This window comes from Amphiprion ocellaris, chromosome 15 (assembly GCF_022539595.1).
Source record: "Amphiprion ocellaris isolate individual 3 ecotype Okinawa chromosome 15, ASM2253959v1, whole genome shotgun sequence".
NCBI lineage: Eukaryota > Metazoa > Chordata > Actinopteri > Pomacentridae > Amphiprion > Amphiprion ocellaris.
In genome coordinates this window covers 21,366,086-21,380,219 of record NC_072780.1, presented here as the reverse complement: position 1 = coordinate 21,380,219, position 14,134 = coordinate 21,366,086, and the positions used below count along the sequence as shown (strand labels likewise).

Sequence of the window (14,134 nt, the reverse complement as noted above, 5' to 3'; positions counted from 1 at the left end):
CAGACTTTACCTGCCCTATAGTTGTGGGAGAAAGCACTTTATTTGACCATAGAGCAACCAGACTGAAGCAAGAACATTAATTCAGTCAGTCTATCTCATCGCCTGCTTTCTGAAAGTCTAAGCTTGCCTAGTTTCAGTTTTGATAAAGCTTTTGACTAGTTCTAGTGTTTCCAGTCCTTGTTCTGTGTGAAACCCACAAGAAAAACATACACTACTGTTCAAAAGTTTGGGGTCACTTAGAAATGTACTTATTTTTGAAAGAAAAGCATTTTTTTCCAATGAAGGTAACATTAAATGAATCAGAAATACAGTTATTAATGTGACAAATGACTATTCTAGCTGGAAACGGCTGATTTTTGATGGAATATCTCCATAGGGGTACAGAGGAACATTTCCAGCAACCATCACTCCTGTGTTCTAATGCTACATTGTGTTAGCTAATGGTGTTAAAAGGATAATGGATGATTAGAAAACCCTTGTGCAATTATGTTAGCACATGAATAAAAGTGTGAGTTCTCATGGAAAACATGAAATTGTCTGTGTGACCCCAAACTTTGATTTTTTTCCTGCTGTAAAGCAGCAAGTAAGTTGCAAAGGTATTTTTGTGATTCAGCAGATGCCTGTTATATGCTTGGAATGATAAAAGCATTGCCTGAGGCAAAAGCAATGTTTAAATCCAGTATTTCCACAGACTTAACATACAGTACCTTCCAGCAAAGACTACTGCACAGCGGAGCAGCATAACGCATGCAACTGTCCGAAATCAACTATATTTATGACCCTGACAAAAAGCAGGAAGCAGACTTCTATGAGTACATCAAAATACATCCTGTTGACAGGTATGAGAAAATGAAATATAGATGAATTATGGTTGTATTCCCAAATCACAGAACCACAGTTAGAGAGAAATAAGACCGATATCATTATTATCAAATGACTGGGCATTAAACACACTATTATTCCTACAATGCTGCACTGTTCCTTTAACAATCCATTCAGATTTTAAAACATTCTAGTCCATTTACATAGGATTTCCTTTCAGATAACATAATTTAGAAAACTGAAAGTGTCTTCAGGCTAGCTCGAAGGCTCTTTCTTGAATACTGCAGCTGCCGTCACAAACCAGACTGGCTACAAGTTGCAGCGTGTTTAATACGGTTACAATGGGGACAACTAAAAAAAGTACAAAGAATTACTATGGTTATATTGCTGCTGGACGGGGATGACTCTCACAGCGACATCATAAGACCTTTAATGTGCATTTAACAGCATCTAAATCCCGGGAATGATCTTAGTAAGACAATCATCCAATCAAGCCTTTTCAGAGCAGCACAGAGAACAAATAAATATGCTGTGTACCTCGGTGTAAATCCAAGATATTAAATTACCTGCATCTACCCTTAAGGGATGTTTTCAACATGTTTCTAAATGTTTGCCTGCTCTAACTACAATTTAATTGTGAAAAATCTCAAACTAGAGCCTCTGATAAACCAAATATTACAAGGACCAACCACTAAGATTTCCATTTTATATCTCATTCAACATGCTGTTCCAAAAACTCCCTGTCAGCAAGTGCAAAATAAATAAATAAATAAGGAAAATGCAAAAAGCATTACAACTTCCATCATAAAAACAGCTGGCCTGAAAAGCATTATGAGAAAATGTGCTGCAGTTTGCTGCTTTTTACCCTCGAGAGCATTTAATATCCAGACAACAGCTGGGGCAGGCCCGAAAGCTGGTTCATCCATACAACAGGTTTCTGCAGCTCTAATGAGGACACAGACAGGCAGACAGAAGCCCAAAGATTTTCTGGCTGGAATAAATATGAAGATAGATGGAAGGGAAAAAAAACACAAAACAGACAATGAAAGGCCTGTAATGTATGTACATGGACTGGAAAGACAAATGAGTGCAGGCCACAGTAGGACACTGATATAATGAGATAAGCAAAATGAAACCTCTCATGGGGGACATTTTTATAAATAACCTCCTATCAGATTTCTATATCATAGACAGTCTCCAAATCTATTGAGTGAACAAGCTGAGCAGAGGAAAACAGTTGGCTCAAAGTTACGCCAGATGTTCAGGAACAATCCCTAATTTTTCAGTTGCCAAAACTATACTGCAGATCTGGTTTCAAGTTGGTAACATACCCACATTTGATGAGCCCAGACTTCACCATAACTGTTACCCAAATCTCATAAAAACTTCATCTCTCTCCTTTGTTCATTTGTTGGTTCCCAAAGTGTGTGTGTGTGTGTGTTTTTTGCTTGTTTGTTTCTTACTGCTGTACATTCACATTCCTTTTTACCGACAATGTCGAAGTTCCTCAACAAATGTAAAAAATATATAAAATGTCCAGACTGGACACTGATGTTTTACACCCATACAACCTCTGAAGTGTTCCAACCAGCAATGACCGAGATGAAGAAAAGGAATGTGATTTTTATGACTCAAGCCTCTATTAGCATTTTGTTCATGTGGAATAGGTGTTTTTCCCTTGGAGGGAATGTATCTGCTGAAATGTTTTTAAGTTAAAAAATGATATTCAGACTAGTGCAAATGTGCTGAAATTGCAGTGATTTGCAGATTTTTCATTCAGCAGCCTCACCCAGGTGTTCCAAAGGAAGCATTTCAGGACAACCCAATTTCATCAGATGGGAGGTCCACAGATGGCAATGTATTTTGGAAGGGGGGTAAAATCATACAGCCGAGTGCTTTTTGTGGGTCTCTAATTGCCATTTCTGCACATTAGTGTTCCAAATAAACATAAGGGACAATGATGGACTCTGACCGCAGGCGTAAATTAGCTGCCGTGACAGAGAGCAGGGTTGCCCAAGCTCACCCTTTCTCTTTTCAGCAAGCTTTGGCCTTTTTCTGGACGCCTGCTTGTGCTATCTAATTTTTAGACTCAAAAGACAGAGAAACTGTATCCTTGAAGATTTCAGGGATACAAAGAGGAGCTTGGTGTCAAGTTCAATACAGTTGATTCAAACTTGGAAAACTATAGTCAATTTACTGAGGACAAGGCTGGATAATTCAAGGCAATGGGGTAACAATATTCAATATATTGTGGGATTATAGTGAGGATAGAAGAAGTTTGACCAAGGTTATTATTTAGCAAACACCTCATTTATTCTCTGCTCACAGAAAGACTTACAGAAACCCTGCAGGGTTTCTCCCTGACTCTAAAAACACAGGAGCACTGCTCCAGGCATGGAGTTATGGTGCGTCTCACATTTTCTCTGCTTGTACAGTATGTGCACATATTGATTTCTACTCTTGACTTTCCTGGAACAGCTAGAGGTCCAAACAGACTGCTGAAAGAATACACAAATTTGCCTGACAAGAAAGAGCTGAGCAATTTGAACTACAGCCTACTGTTTACTGTGTGAAAGTTGTATATCATGGTGTGAACAAAGTGCTGTGAAAGTACATGAGCTAATATGCAGCATTTTCAACACCAAAAACACACACAACTGCCTTGAACAGTTCAAAATACTTTGAACAGCTTCAACTACAGAACACACAACTAAAATATTAATAAACATCAGTATCACAGCCGATCCTGTTCATTTAATTGTGGGAAGCCAAAATTGAGGTCTTGATTTATACTTCATTAATTGTGCAGCCCTACAACTGATGTTATGTCTCTTTTTTGCAATCAAAAAAACATTGCAAAAAAAATAGCTTCAATATTTCTCTCCTGTTCTTCGCTCATATTGCCGTGCATGTATGGAACCTGCACGCTAATAAACTCTGTATTATAAAGTTTAAAAATAAGTGTATCCAAGAACTGTTAAATCAGAGTAAATAATCAGACAGACTTCTCTTGTAGACTGGTCATGGAAAATGAAAAAGCTGTGATTCTCTTTTGTATCGAGTAGCAAAAAATGTTGGGACATGCCATGTTTGAGTATATTTGTCTCACTTTCCATTGCATTTCCTGCAATATGACTTTTGTACATGCGCACACTGCAATGTCAGTGTTGGAACAATAGTGCAGTCCTAGTTGGCAGACATCTTTAACTTGTTGTTAATAAGAGTTTCTTACTGAAAATACAGATGAATGGACAGCTATAGATGTTTACTTTTTGTGGTGAATTCAAAGACCAGTTGACAGCTACTTTGGTTTGCTTTAATTTCACTTGGCTGATGAACAGAGTGAATGACGGAGCAGCAGTAGGGAAGCCAGCAGAAACAAAGTTTGAAAAAATGTAAAATCCACTCTGTGACTGAGTCATTCAGTGGCTAAGTTTGGCACAAACTGTCATCGACACAGATAATGTGAAACACTACCATTTGGGACTAAAGGGTCGCCAAAGTCATCAAGTCTCAGATCCTCCTGGCAGCAGCTTTCGTCTGTTGCTCTCAGATTTTAGCCACAACTAGAGTCAAAACATAATCTTTTGATCTGCTGTCGCAAAGATAAACCCTCAGCCACAGTCACTGTGCCTGTCTCCTTCACAACTTTCACATCTTACAAATGCAAAGACTCCACAGAATCAGCACTTGAAAGTCAGGCTCACCCATGGGTTTGTGCTGTCCTGTGGGTGTGTTTTATACTCTTGGTTGAGCAGTATGTGAAGGCTGTGGGTGAGCATTTCCTCCTGTTCACTGAGACACATTTTTTCTGTGCAACAGTTACCACATCCTGCATGATGATAGGAGTAAGAACACTATGTACTATACACTGCTGCAGCACACAAAACAAACATGACAGTATGATAAAGATATGTAAGCTCACCGGCACGCCCTGATCAAATTAATTACCTTGCTTAACCCTCAAACCACTTGGAGAGCGAGCATTCTGCAGCCTCAGCTCTGCTCTGTGCTGACTATCACAGATATTAACAGAGAACAGCCACTTGTTAAAGCTATGAAGTTATTGACTATCTAGTAATACGTGAATTCCCATGAATACACTGTATTCATGTACTGTATTTTTGTAGCTTGGGTCTTTTTTCCTGTAGCATTTTAAGCACCACTGCTAAGATTTTGGAAATCAGTGACACCACTAAACTTACAATGGAACAATTTTTTCTTTTTCATTTTAAAGCAGTTGTATAAGTGGTCCTGTGTCGCTGGTCAAGGTTTGTAAAACTGCATTGATCAGTATTTTTATGCTTAAATGCTGGTGACAACCAGAGGTATTACACTTTCACGTTGTCAATCAGTACCATTTCTAGGAACATGGCGGAGTTATGTAATGATCGCTGCTGGTTTGTCTGTTTGTCTGTCTGTCTGTTCATCTGTTTGTCCGTCTGTTTGCAAAATTACTCAAACACAGACTAACGGATTTGGATGAAATTTTCATGGAAGGTCAGAAATGACACAAGGACCATTAATTAGATTTTGGCTGTGATGCAGCTTATAGTCTGGATCCACGGATTTGTTAAAGATTTCTGTATCATTGCAAGATAGCGGCACGGCGTCACTATAACTATGACAACAAGTGAACACTACGTCAGCTGCCTGTTGAGGATCACATGACTGCAATCCTACTACAAATCCACTGCTGCGGAATAATCGGGACTTATCTGTCAGAAATGATACAAAGAACAATTGATTGAATTCAGGGGGTGTTTCCGGTATTCGTACATAACGTACACATGCACACCTGTGCTCAGTGCAAGATCATTTTGTTTGTGGTACATCTATATTAAATGGCCACATTCTATGTTGCTGTGATTTCTGATCATCAATAACTAATAAACAAATGCTGGATTCCTAATAAAAAGGCTGCATTTCTGACAATGCCATATGGGGGAATGAACAGCCTTGGCGGAGTACAGAGCTCTCTGAGTGCATTTCTAGTTTTGTTCATAATTTATGACATTTTAACTGTATAATAATGCACAGAAGACATTTATGAGTTCTCTCCACTTCTAGTCGTGACTCTGCTGCTCCCATAAAGTGCAGTACTTGATATTTCAGTAAAAAATAAGCCTACAGTGAGTCAAAATATGACAGCAGCCTAAAAAGCCCAGGAAGTACTTGGAGTTGAGAGGGTTAACATATCAATACTGCATCCTGAATGAAAGTAGGACCACAAGCACTCTGAACTCAATACAGACACACATTTGATGCAACAACACTGACAGACAGCAGCTAATGAAAAAAAAAAAAAAACGTGAAGTAACCCACAAGTGTACTCTCAGAAGCCTGGGGTAAGACAGGAAACAGGAAACGGGCCTCTAATGGGGTACATGCTGCACTCTTCCTTACTACAAACATCCAAAGAATAGATGAATAGATTGTTGCTGACCAGAAATGTATCCATTAAACTTGTAACTTTCTTACATCTTTTAGGATTTTTTCCACATAAACTTACTTGATCTAAACAACTCACCCTGTTGTCTTAGCATTGAGCTTAAGTACTGCAGAAAGTCTAACTGAACATTTTCTACCATGCCTGTTGCTAGTTTTAAATGTTTCTCTCATGTGCCAGACCAGCCCTATAAAAGCCTTTGCCAGCATGGAGAGAGCAACAACAGATCTCAGAGAAGAACAAGTTGTCAAAATAGGCAGAAGCTTGAGGCATGAGGAGTCAACATTCTTTGAGTCTGACGTGAAGTTAATGGAAAACACATACACTTTACATCAACATCCTCTGCTTTCAAACCATTTTCCTGACTCTAATGTATTGTTTAGCTATCACCATAGAGCATCCTGTAAACCAGACCTGATTGTCAGACTGAGAGAGAAGCCGCCGGAATGACTGGATTAAAGGTTTTGCCCTCACCATGCTTATGTTCCCACGTCTTCAGTCAGATTCTCTGTGAAGCCATTCATTGCAAATGCTCTAGTTTGGCAATGTGAAGCTTAGTCAAAGGGAGTACACAACATGACGCAACGCACCAGCAGGGTTATTGATACCCAAAGTTAGACTGAAAAATTCTCCTTCTTAGTCACTCAGAATGAAGACTGATGTAGGTTTTTGGAGAAACAAAATAATAAAATAAAAAAAACAACTACAAAAGAACTCAGAGAGCGCAGTGCTCCATCAAAGCTGTTCATTCCCCCATATGGCATTGTCAGAAATGCAGGATTTTTTGTAAAAACACAGCATCTGTTTGTTAGTTATTGATGATCAGAAATCACAGCAACATAGAATGTGGCCATTTAATATAGATGTACCCACAAACAAAATGAGCTTGTGCTAAGCACAGGAATGTGTTATGCATGTGTACATTATGTACGGATACCGAATCACATGACCTAAATATGTAGCGGGTGGTGGAAATTGATGGGACTCCGTAAGACCCCCACAATACAATCAATCGTTCCTTGTATCATTTCCGATGGATAAGTCCTGATAAGTCTGCAGCAGTGGATTTTTTCAAGGTGTATAAAGCCAAGCAAAACAAAAGAGTTGGTCAATGATCTTGTTTTTATGTGGACCAAGTATGCCAGATCACACCTATATGACCTTGGGAATGTGCAATGCTGTGGACAACGATGGAGATGTCTTCCATAAGCAGCCACATATTAAACTAAAAATGTAGCCTCTACAGCTGAATGGACAGTTAAGCTGTTAGCCATTTTAGTTTAGTTAGTCAGCTAACATTCATCCTAGACTGATTGTAGTTTTGCTAGTTGGCTCTGATTCTTTAGTTACTCAGATCCAGCGGTTTTAGTGTTGAGAGCTGAGATGTTTCAGCTCAGATAAGTCTGTTACATCTTTCCATCTTTTCTTGTGACCGCTGGGGTCCTGGAACACTTGTGAGCTGGGAAGTGTTTGAGGACGTGCAGCACTGTGGGTGGCTGGATCTAATCTAAACCACTGTTTTAAGAAAGGGCTACACAGTGGCTAGGTGGGTAGCATTTTTGCCTTGCAGCTAGAAGATCCCCGGTTTGTGTCCCGGCCTTCCTGGGGTCTTTCTGCATGGAGTTTGCATGTTCTTCCTGTGCATGCGTGGGTTTTCTCTGGGTTCTCCAGCTTCCTCCCACAGTCCAATAAACATGCTCAGGTTAATTGATTTTTCTAAATTGTTCCGTAGGTGTGAATGTCAGTGTGATTGTTTATCTCTATGTGTAGCCCTGTGATAGACTGGTGACCTGTCCATGGTGTCCCCTACCTTCACCCTAAATCAGTTGGGATAGACTCCAGCACCCCGTGACCCTAATGAGGACTAAGCGGTGTATAGATAATGGCTGGATGGATGTTTTAAGATATATGAATCCAAATGTGTATATTAGAACAATGTGTATTTCCTCCATCATTACACTAAACTAGTTCACAGTATGTCAAATTAACTTGCAAAAATTAGCTCCTATTTCATTAGCTTTAAGGGTAAGATGCTGCTTACTTTTACTAATGCGTCATCACTGAACTTTGAAAATTTTTGAATACCAAATGGGCACAACACCCAACTCAAGCCTCGTTTGAACCAACACTCCAGTATTTGACACAGTAAATGCTAACTAAATTCGCCTGTAATAAAAATGATGGCTGTAGATGTTTTGTAATCTCCCCAAAGGGCATCAAGGCCTTATCTAAAGTCTAAATGTCAACCCTCCTTCAGTGCACCTGTATCATGAATCATCAATGACGTGCAACAGTTTACATTAGTCAAGCTTTGACCAATATGCATCTTATTTGAGGTGGCATTCAGATAAGAGTCAATCTTGATCCGCCACCATTATGCACGGAGCTCTCTAATACTTAATTTACGAAGCTGCATCACACTGTGCAACATGATACAGGCTCATCATCATGGCAACTGGTATCACAAAAAGGACAGCAGATGGTGTTTTCATTAAAGAATCCCAGCTGATAGAAGAATCGACCGAACAACTGAATCTCTAGTGTGCTTATCATATTACATTAAGTTCAGTAGCTGCCGGGAAAAATACACACAGCTCATTGTCAGAGAGGATACACAGGGGCTAACCAGTGTGTTTCAGTGTTGTGTTACACTGTACACAGTCATGAGCATGATCCCTCGATGGAGACTGAGAGGGTCCAAATAATGTGTTATGACTAATAATCCATGCACTGCTGTAACAAGCAGCAGTGAGAACACAGGTTCAGAGCATGACAAATGGATGACAGCTGGAGCTAACAATCACCTTCAGGCCAATGAAGGATATTTGGTATCTACGGTTATCATCATTAAATTTCAGCTCCAACACATTTTTCCATTTTATGTGTGCAGATGGAAGCCTTTTTGTTTGCACTCGGACATCTTGGAGCAGCACGGCTGGTCTGCTAGTGCTCATTTTCAATAAGCTGTCACATATATTTCCCTCCTCGTGATACACTACACAAAGCTGCTCTGGTCACAGCTTCATTTATAGGGTTGCACCAGCCTTAGCAGTGGCCCAAGTGTAGCTGCTGCTGTTTGGTAATGGTCAAAACAAATTTCAGTCTGAATTTGTTCTTTTTAATTAGGCCAATGTTAAAATAGTCCCTGCAAGGTTTTGATGTATCAGCTGTTGCTTTTAGAAATGACGGGCAGTGCTGAGTGAAGCAAGATTTTCACTGCCCACAGTGAGAAGCCAATGTATGCCTACAGAGGTAATATTTTGCATTTTGTGCTGTTTTTAATAGCCGGCATTCTGCTCTAATGCACCCATGTGACAGTTAAACTGTGAGTTGGAGAACAAAACACTCATTGTCCAATAATGTTTTGGGAACATGTCTGTGGTTCACTCAAACTCTTCTGTTCATTTTCCTTTGGATTCTTGGAAACCTGACTTGAGAGAAATACTGTATTAAATTGTGCAGTTTAAAGTTGCTCTAAGTATTGCACAAATAATATTACAGTGATGTTATAATAATACAGTGATATTGGCATTTTGTGGCAGCAAGGTAGCTGTGGAAAACTGTTAAAGATTTTTAATTGTGTTTTGTGTACTTCAGTGAGTTACAGCTGTCTTTCTGCAATCATCAGGTTTTTCAAGTCTTCATAAAAGACAAGCAAAACCAGATTTCTTTAGCTCTCTGAGAATTAATGTGCAAATGAAAATTTAATCTACTTATTTTTTTAAATACACGGATGACAAATACAGGAAAAGTAATGCTAAGACACCTGAGAGGTGGTGTGAAAAAAAAATACCATTATAAAATATTAAAACTAAGTGGCAAATACCACAGGCATAAGTGAATGCAGAGGTAACTTAGAGTGGAGCCACCAGCGGTGACTAGATGGTGGCTTCAGACATTCATTGGCTCACTGCACTGAGAGGAAATCCTGCTAGACCAGAAATGCATGAAGTGTGACACTGATCAGCTGATGCATTGTGCGCAGTGATACACACTGATGAAGTCAGTAATACTAACCAAAGTCACACCTTTTAGGAAACAACGTTACTTTGAAAATATGTCATAGATGTAAAATCACCATAACGGAAGCTTTAGAGATGATTTTGATTCAGTGATATCATTAGGATTTGTTATGTTTTGTCTTTATTATTGCAGAAACCAAAGCAACTCCATGCATTGAATAATTCTGAACTAATTCTCTGACAATAAATGAACTGTAACCCAGTTGGACCAACTCTAAATGACGCATACAGCAATGAATCACATCTTAGTGTGTGATGATCTTACAGATTCAGCTGCTGTCCATCCCAACAAAAGTACTTGTACAGCAATATATCTCAAAGACAGTCATTTTGCAGCTGTTTCCAGAGAAAAAAAACTCTTCAAATATACGTTAAACTATTTTCTCAGCACTGCTGACAGACACTTCAGAGACTAACAAGTGAAGGTGGTGGAATATTGTGCAGCTGAATAGCCAGGTATTTTCCTTAGGAGCTGGTAGAGACCAAAAAATGAGCTAAAAATAAGAGGATACACAGGATGCACTGAGTGAGGTGACTGAAGACGTGACTGAAGACGAGACTGAATTGAGCATGTTGAGCGGAAAGTTTTCTTTTAAAAAACTTCCCGATGGCAGCTCGGATAAAAGCAGGGTTGTGTGTAAATTTTGCAACAAAGAGTTTTCTTATCACCGCAGCACGAAAAGCCAACGGAATCACTTCAATGTAAAACATGTTGCTGTTAGCACCAGAGCTAATGTTAGCTCCCAGTCCTCATACCAGCAAATGGTGCAGCCAGCCCATAACAGACCACTTTTCAAGACATTGAAAGTGCTTCAGTTCACAAAAAGTCTTTATGTTGAATATAATCGCTATAATTTGACTTTCAGTTTGCAGTAATCTGTGAATGCAGTAGACAGAAGAAAAATGCACAGATAAATATAAATGAAACAAACATTTTCGATGTTTAAGTTCACGTATATGTCTATTGATGGATTCAGTCGTCAACCAAAATCTATTTGAATTGAAAAACTTTGCTTATTGTGTCAAATGTTGCTAAATTGCTTAATTGCGATGAATTAATTACAAAGCCTCTAACTAATTAGATTTATTTTATTTATCATCACTAATATACATCTATACGTGCAACAGTGGAACACAGTTTATTTGCATTCATTTGCAACACATACATTCGCATTATCAGAACTGGAGAATAATTCCCTTTCTTTTATAGCACTATGTTATTCTAACAATGCTGCCCAGTGCTATGACTTTCTCCACACACAAATAGAAACACACACACACACACACACACACACACACACACACACACACACACACACAGTCGGCAACAATCAAACCCAAAGACAAGAAACAGAGTAAACAGGGAGATCAACCAGTCTGGCACATAATGATTTAGCCTGGGACATAAACAAAGGTTTGAGCCTTATTACATTTACATCTTGGCTCGCAACTGCTTGACACACTGGAAACTGTGTGCGTGTGTGTGTGTGTCTGTGTGTGTGGAGTGATCTAGTGCAGAGAGTCACTGTTTATTGGCATTCTACAGGCTGCAGAACTCTGACTGTGTGGAATTGAGCAACATGAAGGTCTTACCAGAGGAAGTGATGAAGTCTGACTCTGGGCAGCACTGAGGAGCCGCTGAGCTCCCCGAGAGAAACACCTACAAAAACACACACACACACACACACACACACACACACACACACACACACACACACACACACACACACACACACACACACACACACACACACACACACACACACACACACACACACACACACACACACACACACACACACACACACACACACACAGAGAGAGAGAGAGAGAGAGAGAGAGAGAGTCTGGTCAGGCTAATGAGCACCCAAGATGAAAATCACAGTCCAGCTATGAAAACCTGTAGGTCCACAGGAAGGCCAGAGACGATCGCAAACATGTTGCCATGGCATTAAAAATTTACCCAAGGCTCCGGGTGGGTTTTAAAGTTTAAAAGCTTCTACCTGGTGAGGGCAAAGACTTTAAAAACATCCGCAATCCAGGTATATACAGTGGTAACACCACTTCTCTGAAATCATCAGCCAGTTAAGACAATTTAACAGAAATAAATACAGTACATTTCGGTGAAACGCATCATCAGTTTTAACACCTTTTTGCACTGAGCAGGGTGTAGTCAGACAATACATCCGGCAAAGACGACTCATATGCAGCACTACCTCGACAAAGCAACACCCACAGCAACTTTAAAATGCGCTTAACCTCTGGTGGTAGAGACATGTGGTTACAACCACAAATACTGCAGTAAAGGCAGAGAAATCCCAGTATCAATTTCTTGTCCCCTTTGGACTGAATGCCTTCAGTTGAGTCAATGTATGTTTCTTGTGTTGCGTCAGCCCCTGAAGTAGAGAAAGACATTTTGAGAGGAAAATGGTTATAAATAAAGCAACAGTGGCAAAACAACACATGCAGGGAAGCAGAAGTGAATGTTGGGATTTGTTAAGTTCATGGAGGGATCTCAAGGGAGTGAGACAAAAAAACAAAAAAAAAAAACAGGAGGTGGTTTGATTGTGATGAGAGAGAGAAAGGAACGCATTTGTCATTAATGCAATGGCAGGACAGGACTGGTCATCTCTCTCCGACAGACGGTAATCACTTGTAATCAGACTTAATGGGCGCTCTAATGGGAATGCTTTTCCTCCCTGCATGTGTTGTCTGTGCATGCGTGCACGCACATTTGCAACTCGTCTGGGGGAATTGTAACGCCGCACTTCCATCTGACAGGCAATAATTGTTTTAATAATATTGTCGCTCCAAAACAGTACAACATAATCAAGTCATATTTGTATGTAATACTCATTTACATGTTTGCTTGCTTCATATTCTCTTTGAGTCTCATTTGCATGCACTCATTCACTTGCAGAGGCTGGTTACTCTGTTCAGTCTCAGCTGGTTAAAGTTCACTTCTGTCACCGCATATTGTGCTGCATTCACCAAACACGCACTTTACTTTGCTCATAAAGTTCAGTTTGAAACAATTAATACAATTTGATGCATTGTTTTCATAGGACTGTATCTAATTGGTGCCAAAAGGTGACAAAACTGATGCACAGTCGTGTCTAGGAGAGGAAAAAGGTGGTTAAACCAAACATTCATTTGATCTACTCTTTTTCTCTATTGTACCTTTTATTAAGTTAATTGATAAGTAAAACATGTTTATGGCATTATTTTTCAAAGCTAAAACATATGACCACTTGTGCAACAATGTTATTTCAAGGTCTGGGATGTTTCAGATGTCAGTAATTTGTAGCTGTGAGTGTGTTCAATGCAGGAGAAAAGGGTGAATGTAAAGACCTGAGTGACTCTGACAAACAGGGACAGAGAATCTCTGAAATGGCAACGCTTGCGGGCTGTTCTTGGTTGAAACCAAGGCCTAATCCCAGGCTGCTGGGGTTTCTGCTGGAAGAACATGGCTCAAGTGACAGAGGTGTCCACTAATTGCAAGGTTGGCAGTTAAACCCCCGCCCCCTTTTGAAAGTAAAATTGACTGTAAGTTCTTACGCTATCATTTATTTACATGTTATATGGATTTATATGTTATGTTAAATTATCAATTTGTTCATTGTACACTTATGAATTTGTTGTTTCTAGGCAACTATTTCACTTTCAACCAGCTCAGGATGTTTGCAAGAAGGCTGCATAAGGTTCCAAGAAAAGAGAGACATCTCTTCACACCTGAAGAGACATGTTTTCACCTGGAGAAGCTCTAGCTTTTTGTCTTTGGAAAGTTAGTCTCAGCATTTATTATATGGTTTGGATTCTGAGAGTTTAAACTTACAGAAAC

The 14,134-nt window shown here is 39.6% G+C and overlaps 1 protein-coding gene across 2 annotated transcripts in view; it reads right to left on the bottom strand.

The window, feature by feature from the left end:
- thrb (thyroid hormone receptor beta) overlaps positions 1 to 14,134 on the bottom strand; it is a 143,003-nt gene that overhangs the window by 42,352 nt on the left and 86,517 nt on the right. For both annotated transcript variants that reach the window (XM_023277528.3, XM_023277537.3), the window contains exon 3: positions 11,887 to 11,953. The gene's annotated coding sequence lies outside the window, so the exon portion shown is untranslated. The remainder of the gene's footprint in view (positions 1 to 11,886; positions 11,954 to 14,134) is intronic.